At 41.9% G+C, this 9974-nt stretch overlaps 1 non-coding gene across 1 annotated transcript; it reads left to right on the top strand.

Moving 5' to 3' along the window:
- Positions 1-538: 538 nt before the first annotated feature.
- Trnas-aga lies at positions 539-611 on the top strand. The gene has a single exon. It is a non-coding gene; the product is annotated as a tRNA-Ser (tRNA).
- The last annotated feature ends 9363 nt before the right edge of the window (positions 612-9974 follow it).

Genomic DNA, 9974 nt, shown 5'->3' with positions numbered 1-9974 from the left:
TTATTAACTGAGAGCTTACTATGCCAATGACCATTTTTGCATGCGTATATCGTGTGGCAGGTACGAAGATACTCTATGCCCTGGGAAGTGGAGAAAATTTCCAACCCGAAAAGATCCTCGACCGGTGGGATTCGAACCCACGACCCTCAGCTTGGTCTTGCTGAATAGCTGCGCGTTTACCGCTACGGCTATCTGTTCAATGGTCTATGGCCCGAATGAGCCCTACCCCCCTTCCCACCCATGAATGATCATGTGGTTTACGGACGACCCCCTTTTGGTTTATTTATGTGCCCTTTTGAAATGTTTCTCCAGTACTTGTCAAGGGTAGACAAGAAAACATCTGCAGTCAACTTCTAAACTTACAAGTTTAATTAGATTACAGGAGTCATATTTTCCAGCAATAAATTTACATACTTGTTTTTAATTATGAATCGTGGTTTACGGCTAACCAGCCGAGTGGAAGTTTAACAACTACCGAAAAGCTAAACATTACATATAATTTGCAATTGGATTAGATGGACAAATTGATGTGAAGATTCCTCTCATGGCGTAGTGGTTAACGCGCCCAACTAGAGATCGGGGAGTCGTGAGTTCGATTCTCACTGAGAAGACGTGTAACTTTTTCGCAAATCTTCACATCAATTTGTCCATCTAATCCAATTGCAAATTATATGTAATGTTTAGCTTTTCGGTAGTTGTTAATAAATTTACTTTTCCCAGTTAAACAGATTGTACAGGATGGGCCTTAGGAGGCTGTCTTGAGGCACGCCCGCGGCAATCTCTTGGATGTCCGATGATGAACCTGCAAGATGGACTCGAAACGATCTGTTAGCGAAGTAACTTCTTATCATCCTCGCTAGGTAGTCTGGGACGTTCGCCTGCACCAGCTTATGGATAAGCCCGTCGCGACGGTCGTGCCAGACGTTGTCGAAGGCCTTTTTGACGTCCAGGAGTACCATGGCCGTGTTGTTGGAGAGTGCCTTGTTCTGGTGGATGATGTTCTCCACCCGGATCAGCCTGTGGACGGTGGAGTGTCCTCTCCGGTAGCTAAACTGTTCCGGGACAATGGTTTGATGCTCTTCGATGTGCACCATCAGTCGTTGAAGGATGAGCCCCTCTAAGAGTTTGCTGACTGCCGACAGCACTGATATGGGCCGGTAGCTCGTGGGGGCAGTTGGGTCCTTTCCAGGTTTCAAAATAGGGATGACTTTCCCTATCTTCCACCTGGTCGGGTAGTGGTTGAGCTGGTAGCATCTCGTGAAGCTTGCTGCCAGGAGCCGGAATGCCTTACCGGAGAGCTTCTTCAAAGCCAGGTTGAATATGCCATCGTTTCCGGGGGCCTTCATATCCTTTCCTCGCTTCACCGCCGAGCGAACTTCGTCTTCAGTGACTTGGCCGGTGCACGGGACGCCGTTAACTTCGTCCTGCTGGTTGATGGTTCTCTGTACCGTGGCTTCATGCGGGCTTACCATGTTCGCGCCGAGTTTGTGCGCTTGAACAAGCTTGCCAGCGCACAGTGATCGCATCCCATACAAATGCTGGACAAAAGTACAATTCTCAATAAAAAAGTTCAAAAATGCTAAATATTTGACAAAACATGTTTGTAGAGATAACATAGAGGTACATTTGACAGCATTAGTTTAAAAAAGCACATTTTCTTAATTCAATCAATTAAATTCGTATCCAGCTTAAAATCAAATGAAACGTAATTATTTCCATGCCAATTTGAATTTAAATATCGTGGGCAAGCTCGAGGTAGTTTTTGAATCTATTGGAGAGCATACAATAGAAAAAAGGCAATATATATAACAAGTGCAGTTAAACCTCCATGAGTCGATGTTCCACTCATGGAACCATACTAGAAACCAAATTTCATGGTTACTATCATGGTCCCTTCAGATAGCTTTGTATGGCATTGCTGTTACATGACTCGATATTTCCATGAGTCGATGGTCCCTTCAATATCGACTCATTGAGGGTTGACTGTATGATGACCTAATGAGCTGATTCGCAGTGTAACTAAAAAATATGTTTATTTTTTTCTTGGCGCAAGAGAGCGCAAATGAAGCCATAGTACATCGAATACTATGGAATATTTGCCACACATTGAGGGGTTAATGATCATTTTAGAACGTTTCCCAGATATCTTGCTCTACCTTTGAAAAGGAGCTCTGAAGCAATTCTCAAATGGCAAACATGTCAAATATGATTCGAAATATCTTAAAAATAAAGCCTAAAGTATGTTTTTTCGAATGAGACCGGTTGAGAAAGATTCGGTCATGATTTAGTACAGAAACTGCAATTGCTATAGAGCAACCTTCACCAAATTTGAAAAATTCAAAAGGGTCAATTTCAGCTGACATCTCTCCAGGTCACATGCTGTGAAAAAACGGTAAATACACCGATCGATCTGAAACTTTGGGGAATTGTTATTCAATACTGAAGAAATAAAAAAAAAAAAATCGAGAAGGAATTTGCAAACTTATTTTTTTTTTTTAGTTTCGGCCAGCCTTGGGCCACTGTGCAGCGATAGCGCTTGCCTTTTCACATGGTGATACCAGAATGCCACCGTCGTCGTCATTTAGTGGAGGTATCGCAGTTGGCCATTTCTTCAGGATTTGCGCCACCTTCCAGAACAGCCGTGAGTGGTCATTCATCTGTTAGAAATTGTTGATGAACTGCTGGTGACTGCTGATTCCGGATTGTGGTCATCCGGTCCCCAATCAGCTTGTTGAGCAGCGAGTGTTCGCGCTTCTTCATGGGGCATCCTTTAAGCTGGAATTTCCCCCTCACAGTGTTGCGTTGCTGGATTAGCTGTGTGGGCGTCAATCGTGGTGAATTGTCTCCTCATCGGTACCCAGCGGATACAGGCGTCTTCTGTGGCACGGCCTCCTTGAACAAGCCGAGCTGGTGCTCGATCGCTTCGGAATTTTGAAGCTCTGGATCCTCAGGAGGACGGGCGTCAACCAGACGACTCGATGATAATCCCATCTCATAGTCGGCGCGGCCAGTGTTGGGCTACAGTCGAGCTCACATACCACCGGATAGTGGTCGGAACTCAGGTCGTGGTGGGTGACTGGCCTCGAGAGGTCCAGGTTCGAAAGGAAAACGCTCTGGTGGTCGGCAAGGAGGTTGCCGTTCCTGTTGCAGATGTGGTTTCACCATAGGGTATGACGTGCGTTGAGTTCGCCGGCTACCACAAAGCCGGTTCCGCTGGTGAGCTTCTAGAGGTACTCCGAGAATTGGATGGTTGTACCGTTGTTGTCCGTACATTGTCCAGGAGCTTAGACAGTACACTGGCCCAGCTTAGTATGGGAGATAAATAAAGTTGTAAGATTCCACGGGGCACCCCCAGGATTATTGCTTGGCGCTAGAGGAAGCCTTTCTGAAAAAAAAACAGCTCATTTGGTCGTTATATGAGCTGGTGCATTTGAATTGAAACTAATATGGGATTTGCAGCTCAAACATAAAGGAAACAATACATCATTTACTGTTTGGTCCAGGAAAATTGCTTAGTGTTTCTCAAAAACAGCTTGGTGGTAGCCACTAAGCGCACTATAGTAACCTATGACGCTGGACGAGCTGCTGCACAAGGCGCATGCATGTAAGTGATTGTACGGGAGTGCTGATCTAAGCCTAACTTTCAACAACTGTAAGGGTTATGAAAAGGAGATTAAATCTAGATACAACCTTCTGCAATTATGTTCATTAGGGTTTCAACAAGTGTATTTGTCATTCTGGGCTCATATGAACGCGATCGACTAGTATCGGGAACGAAACAGTGATCAATTTTCAATATATTTTATGATCTGTTACACAAAGCTCGTTACAATCGTTCAACGCGGATTTCACCTGGGAATTCCGGAACCGTTACTAGGAAGACTTCTTCAACCAAACATCAACCCGTTTCAAATTCCGATCTCTCTCGGTTCTCAAAACCATCCGCGGGGAACTCGTTTCCTGTACATAACGATGTTCCTTCAAGATATTCTGCCTGTTCAGTAGTAATGCCAAACTGCACGGCCGGAAGCAGCAGACTAATCTTGTGAGCAGCCGAACACTTTCCCGGTCCTTCACCCGGTGAATATTCATCCACCTCAACAGCCTATGTCAATCAGTTTTTTAGCGCGTCTCCCAGTTCTTCTTCGCTCTTGAATTCACAGCAGCACTCCTTTATAAGGTTTCCTAGCAGTCCTGTTGGAAACGACTTCCCGCAGCTCCTGTAGTACCAGCAGTATTTGGTTCCTTGCCGCGTTCCACGCTTGGTGGGCCTCTGTTTGAGCAAGCTACTAGAACCTCATGTCCTCTCAATGGCTTTTCCCAAAAATGCTTTTCTAATGCAGCTCCTTCACCTCTGCCAGTTGTGAGTCCCACATCGGAACCTACGCTCGGTGGAGCTCTGTCGGGGTCTGTATCCAGCCCTTTCCTCGGTTCAACTGATTCCAACTCTCTCAAGTTTTCCGGTTCCTGCTCTTCTTACATCACATAATGTCATTCTGCAATTAATTTTAAATGGCTACAGGTCTCGGCTTTGGGGGCCCAGATAGCCGTAGCGGTAAACGCGCAGCTATTCAGCAAGACCAAGCTGAGGGTCGTAGGTTCGAAACCCACCGGTCGAGGATCTTTTCGGGTTGGAAATTTTCTCGATTTCCCAGGGCATAGAGTATCTTCGTACCTGCCACACGATATACGCATGCAAAAACGGTCATGACATAGTAAGCTCTCAGTTAATAACTGTGGAAGTGCTCATAAGAACACTAAGCTGAGAAGCAGGCTCTGCCCAGTGAGGACGTAACGCCAGAAAGAAGAAGTCTCGGCTTTGCGATCTGGAATTGATTATCCAGAATAATCAACCTTGGATCTTAGCCCTTCAAGAAACGAATAATATATCTGCCGACGAAATGGGTCGCACACTCGGCGGCCAATATTCCTTGACTGTCAAACGATTAGCAAATCAAAGACACTCTGCGGCAATTGGAATTCGCAAAGGAATTCCTCACAAAATTCTTGATCTACCTTCCGACCTTCCGACCTTCGTATAGTTGGAATACAGATACTAGGTTCCCCGTCGGTGTCCGAAGCCTGTCCTTATCTACCGTGTGGTAAAATTCAAAATCTTCAGGCCCTCCCTGAACCTCGAATCTTTCTTGGTGATCTCAACAGTCACCATTCGGTTTGGGGCTCCCCCAAGGCCGATACGCGCGACACCAACTTAATTGACGCCTTAGAAGAGGAAAACATGTTGATTCTGCACGATGGTTCACCAACTTTTTTCAATGGTTATTTTCAGGGATTGAATCCTGAGAAAATTGAGAGAATCTCTCACGTATCGCTCTCTGTAACTATCATAACATGCTGCACATTATGAGAGACTGTTTATCGTATACTGCTACAAGTTTGATCAGATTGGGGGGATAGTAGTGCATGATAAAACCCCTCTAAACATGCTCCAAGCCTGGGGGACACTGTTGTTATTGGAAGTTCGTGGATTGTTTATCGTGCCAGTAAAGAAAAACACCTATCCCCAACGGTAAACAAGCGAGAAAAATGGATTTTATCATCGCTCTCTCGTTGGGGCTCTCGCTCGCTGCTTCCATTTATCAGACTTGTTACACCTTGCGATACAATGACGATCGTGGACCGCAACAGATGGGATGTTTTTCTTTGCTTGCTTTGATCGTGCTTCATTCTCAAATGAGAGCGAATTCTGCAACGCCTGGTTATTTTCCAAAGAACACGCGAAGACCTAGATGAAAGTACGAGAAAGCCGATTGGGCTGAGTACGATCAGCTGATCCGTTCCGCCCTTAGCAACAGTCCTCCTGAAAACATGGGTGACTTCATTTCAACCATAGTTGAATCCGCCAACGCCACTATTCCACGCACAAGCAGCAAACACTGCACTTTGGGCCAGAAATAAAAATTTCGCGACAAAAGTCCAAAAACCTTTTTTCAATAAAATGAATTATTGAGATGAATTTCTCATTAATGAGAACATGTGTGATTGTATACCAACTATCTTATTTGATTAATTACATTATTTCATTGCACTTTATGGGGCTCAATATTGTCTAAACTGTAAAACTTAAATTTCATCCTATCTTAAGAGAATTTGGTTCGAGGGGAAAAATGGCTAGAAAAATTATTGTGAGCACATTTTTGGAAAGCAAATTAAGTGCATTTTACATGTCTGGTATAAAAATAAAGTTCATTTTAAATTTTAGCATTGATTTTACAATGAATCAGTAATATTCACTATATTTTTACTATTTCACCTTGAAAGTTAAGGTATTCCACCGTATTCGGCTTGCAACCAGTATGAGGTGGAAGCCTAGACTCCAGTCTTTCATGTGCTACCAAAAGTTTTTGCATATATTTGCGGATGGCCGAGATACATCGGTTTAAGTCGATTTTTTAAACCCATATTTTTAACTTCGATGCTGTTCATACAATCCCAAATTAAATAAGTTTGGTTGGTATAAAATAACTAGAGCAATCATAATCCACTACTTTTGAGCTAGTTTCCATTCATAAGCTAGGTGACATCCAGAAATCTGGGTTGAGTCGGTTGAAAAATTACAAAAATTAATAATTTTGCTAATTTTCTCCGAGGCCATGATTTGTACGATATGATAAGACCACAACAGAGGAATCTGTTTGAGGTTTGCTTGGTTTCTGGACAACATTCATGTAAAAATAACAGCTCGAAGATTTATTTAAAATAAAACAGATTTTTGAAGAAATATGAAACGGCTGAGATTGTTATGTGTCTATGTTTTTTTGTTCAAATCGAACTGGCTTCAATTTAATATAGACATTTAGTAGAAATTTTCTGAAAAATATCAAACTCTGTTGGTTATTTTTCAACCAGGATTAAATCATTGGTATAATATTTTGCAAAATTTATAAAAAAAATAAGAAGAAACATCGAAAATTTGCCCGTTTCTAAGTTTGATGGTTCACATAGAGTGAATTGATTTTCCCTTATAGATTATAAAATAATTAGGCAACCTCCTGTACTATCTTCCTAAACTACGTTGAAATATCAAAAAAATACAGTATGAACGATTGAAAGAAAATAAAAATAAAAAAGACAGCACCAAATGGCCAGGTCAATGGCCATCAACGAAGAACGCCAAAAAAAATCGTTTGAATCCTTTCAAATTCCTGCCAGAAACTTAAGCGACTATTTAAGCGTAATGTTGTCGGGAGAATGTTACTAGTTTAATCAGATGAACTATTCATTTGTACATAAAACAATCATCTTATTCCGGCGAAAAGAAATGAAGATTTTTAATTCTACTTGATTTATTTGAATTTAAAATCAATTTAATACGAGATCTGGACAACAATTCACGTTTCTTATATAAAGCTTGCTCCACGTAACCATATAATGGATTTCAAAAGCTTGGGTTAACCAGATGTTCTGATGTTTTAACATATCAAGTTAGGCCTCCATTACAGCTTAAATATTTCTGACAATAATGTTTCTAAAGTGATTCAATTCAAATCACGCTTCAAACAAATTGAAGTGTCACATTTTAAAACAGCATATCATATACAAATATGTGATTCATATCTTGTTCCATTTTGGACCATATCTATATAACTTTCTGATGATTGTAAGGCTTTTCCATAGGTAATGCACAGTAACAATATTGCGTTATAAAATTTTAATAGTGTATTCAATGCAAATGTAGACCAATAAATACATCAAATAAACAGTTGCCAATGCATTCCAAACAACTATGATAACTATGATCACATTTTGCATGACACTTTTCTGAGAAACTTAACAGTGTATCTTCAAAATACTTTAAAATGTTTGAAACATATCTTTGAAAATGTACTATATATTTTATAAAATGATATATGAGCGAATTTGAATTAATAATGCCTTAATTAACATATTTTCCCAAATACTCTCAATCCTCATAAATATTCTCTATTCAATTCAAAATGCATCTAAGTCATCCCAAACATGACATTTTTATGCTTCCTCAAGTTTCTATTACTTTAAGGTTCATTTTTGTTCATTTTGAAGGTGTTTGGAATTTTGTCGCGAAATTTTGTTTTCTGGCCCATAGTGCACTGGTGGAAGGCCCTTCGATGGTGGTCTGACGAAACTAAGGCTGCTGTGAAAGCCCGCAGAAAAGCAGTGCGCCAACTTCGAAGGCTTCCATTTGACCATCCGGACAGGCTGTTTGCGTTAAAGAATTACCGCAAGCTCCACCTAGAATGTCGGAACATCATCGGTGATGCTTAGAAAGCCACGTGGGAGAGTTTTTTTTGGAGAGCATGAATGCATCCCAAACTACTAGTGAACTGTGGAATCGAGTGAATGCTTTGAATCGAAGCGAAAAACTACTCCTCTTATTCTTCAAGTGCAAGGGAAGGCCATATCTGATCCAGAAGCAGTTGCAAGTGAACTTGGTAAATATTTTGCTAGCCTATCTACCATTGAAAGCTACGAGTCTTATTTTTTAAACTCTGTTAAACCTTCCACTTCTGTTATCAACAACTCCCACCTAACACTGCCGATCCTGAAATAGAACAACCATTTTCAGCCAGGGAACTTTTCTTCACGCTTAGTCGGAGCAATGGTAAATCAGCGGGTCCCGATGAAGTTGGTTATCCGCTCCTCAAGAACTTTCTCAGTCCAGTGTGTAAACGGCATCGTAAAGATACCCCACGCGCACGACTCATATCATCGTATTATCCAAATTACTCGCTTCATTCGAAGTATTATCACCATAAACTACATTCATAACGTTTGTTACTGAAAACTGTCGCGGTGAATAGTGAAAGTCAAGCCCTGTGTGCAGTAATTAGTCGAAAAACTGCATTTGGGCTATCCAACCTTACGATTTTCGGACAGCCGACATTTAACAGCAACAAAAAACAATCGTGAATAATACAATAGAACGCCCGAGAGCGATATCGGACGATCGCATACAGTAGCACCAAAAGAGAGGAGATCTAAACCACACGGCAATATACAATCAGCCACTGACTCTATCAAAAAAGCTACCTAACATCGTTTGAGTCAAATGCTGGGCCACTCTCAACCCCATCCAAGTGATCCACCTGACAGAGGGAGGATTCCGCAATGGATGATACGAGATGATGAGCTCACGCAAACGATCGTACTGTTGATGCAAGTGCGCACTGACGATGGAGCTAGCTCGACTCAGCGCACACCACGGTTGCCTTCTGACCATTTCTTGATCGGTAATACAATATTACTTGCTCTGGGCCCCAGTGAAACTAAAAAAGTTCAAGCTTCAAAGGAAGCCGGCGGAGCAAAATACATACTCCGAACCAAATCCAAGTCAGTCTGCGATAAATTAAAACAAATTCGTGAGCTAGCTGACAACACGCCTATCGAAATCATTGAGCATCCAACATTGAACTCGGTTCAAGGTGTTGTTTTTGATTCAGATGGAGTTAATCTCGATGAAGAGTACATCTTGAAAAACCTGCAATCTCAAGGAGTAACATCTGTTCGACGCATCAAAAAACGAGTAGGAAAGGAGTTGCAAAACACTCCTCTAACAGTGTTAACTTTCAGCGGAGCAATACTGCCAGATTATGTGTTCCACGGACTTCTTCGTGTAGCAGTACGACGTTACTATCCGGCTCCAATGATGTGCTTCCGATGTGCGAATTACGGGCACACCCGGAAGAAGTGCGACATCACCAAAAATGAACAAGTTTGCCTCACATGCTCGGGAACGCACGAAGTTCTAGAAACTCCGTGCACTCACCCGGAACACTGTAAAAATTGTGGTCAAAATCATTCGCCAATCTCGAAGCAATGTGCAGTCTACCGTGAGGAAGAAAAAATTGTTCGGTTGAAAATTGATAACAATCTATCGTACAGTGAAGCCCGATCTGAAGTTCGAAAATTGAGTGGAAATATCTCGTATGCTGCTGTAGCTAACCAGAACACGCAAAATCTGGAAAGCGAAAAGG

This window comes from Aedes aegypti, chromosome 2, assembly GCF_002204515.2.
Source record: "Aedes aegypti strain LVP_AGWG chromosome 2, AaegL5.0 Primary Assembly, whole genome shotgun sequence".
Lineage (NCBI taxonomy): Eukaryota > Metazoa > Arthropoda > Insecta > Diptera > Culicidae > Aedes > Aedes aegypti.
Note: the sequence above shows the minus strand (reverse complement) of the source record. Positions and strands in the feature narration are given on the sequence as shown.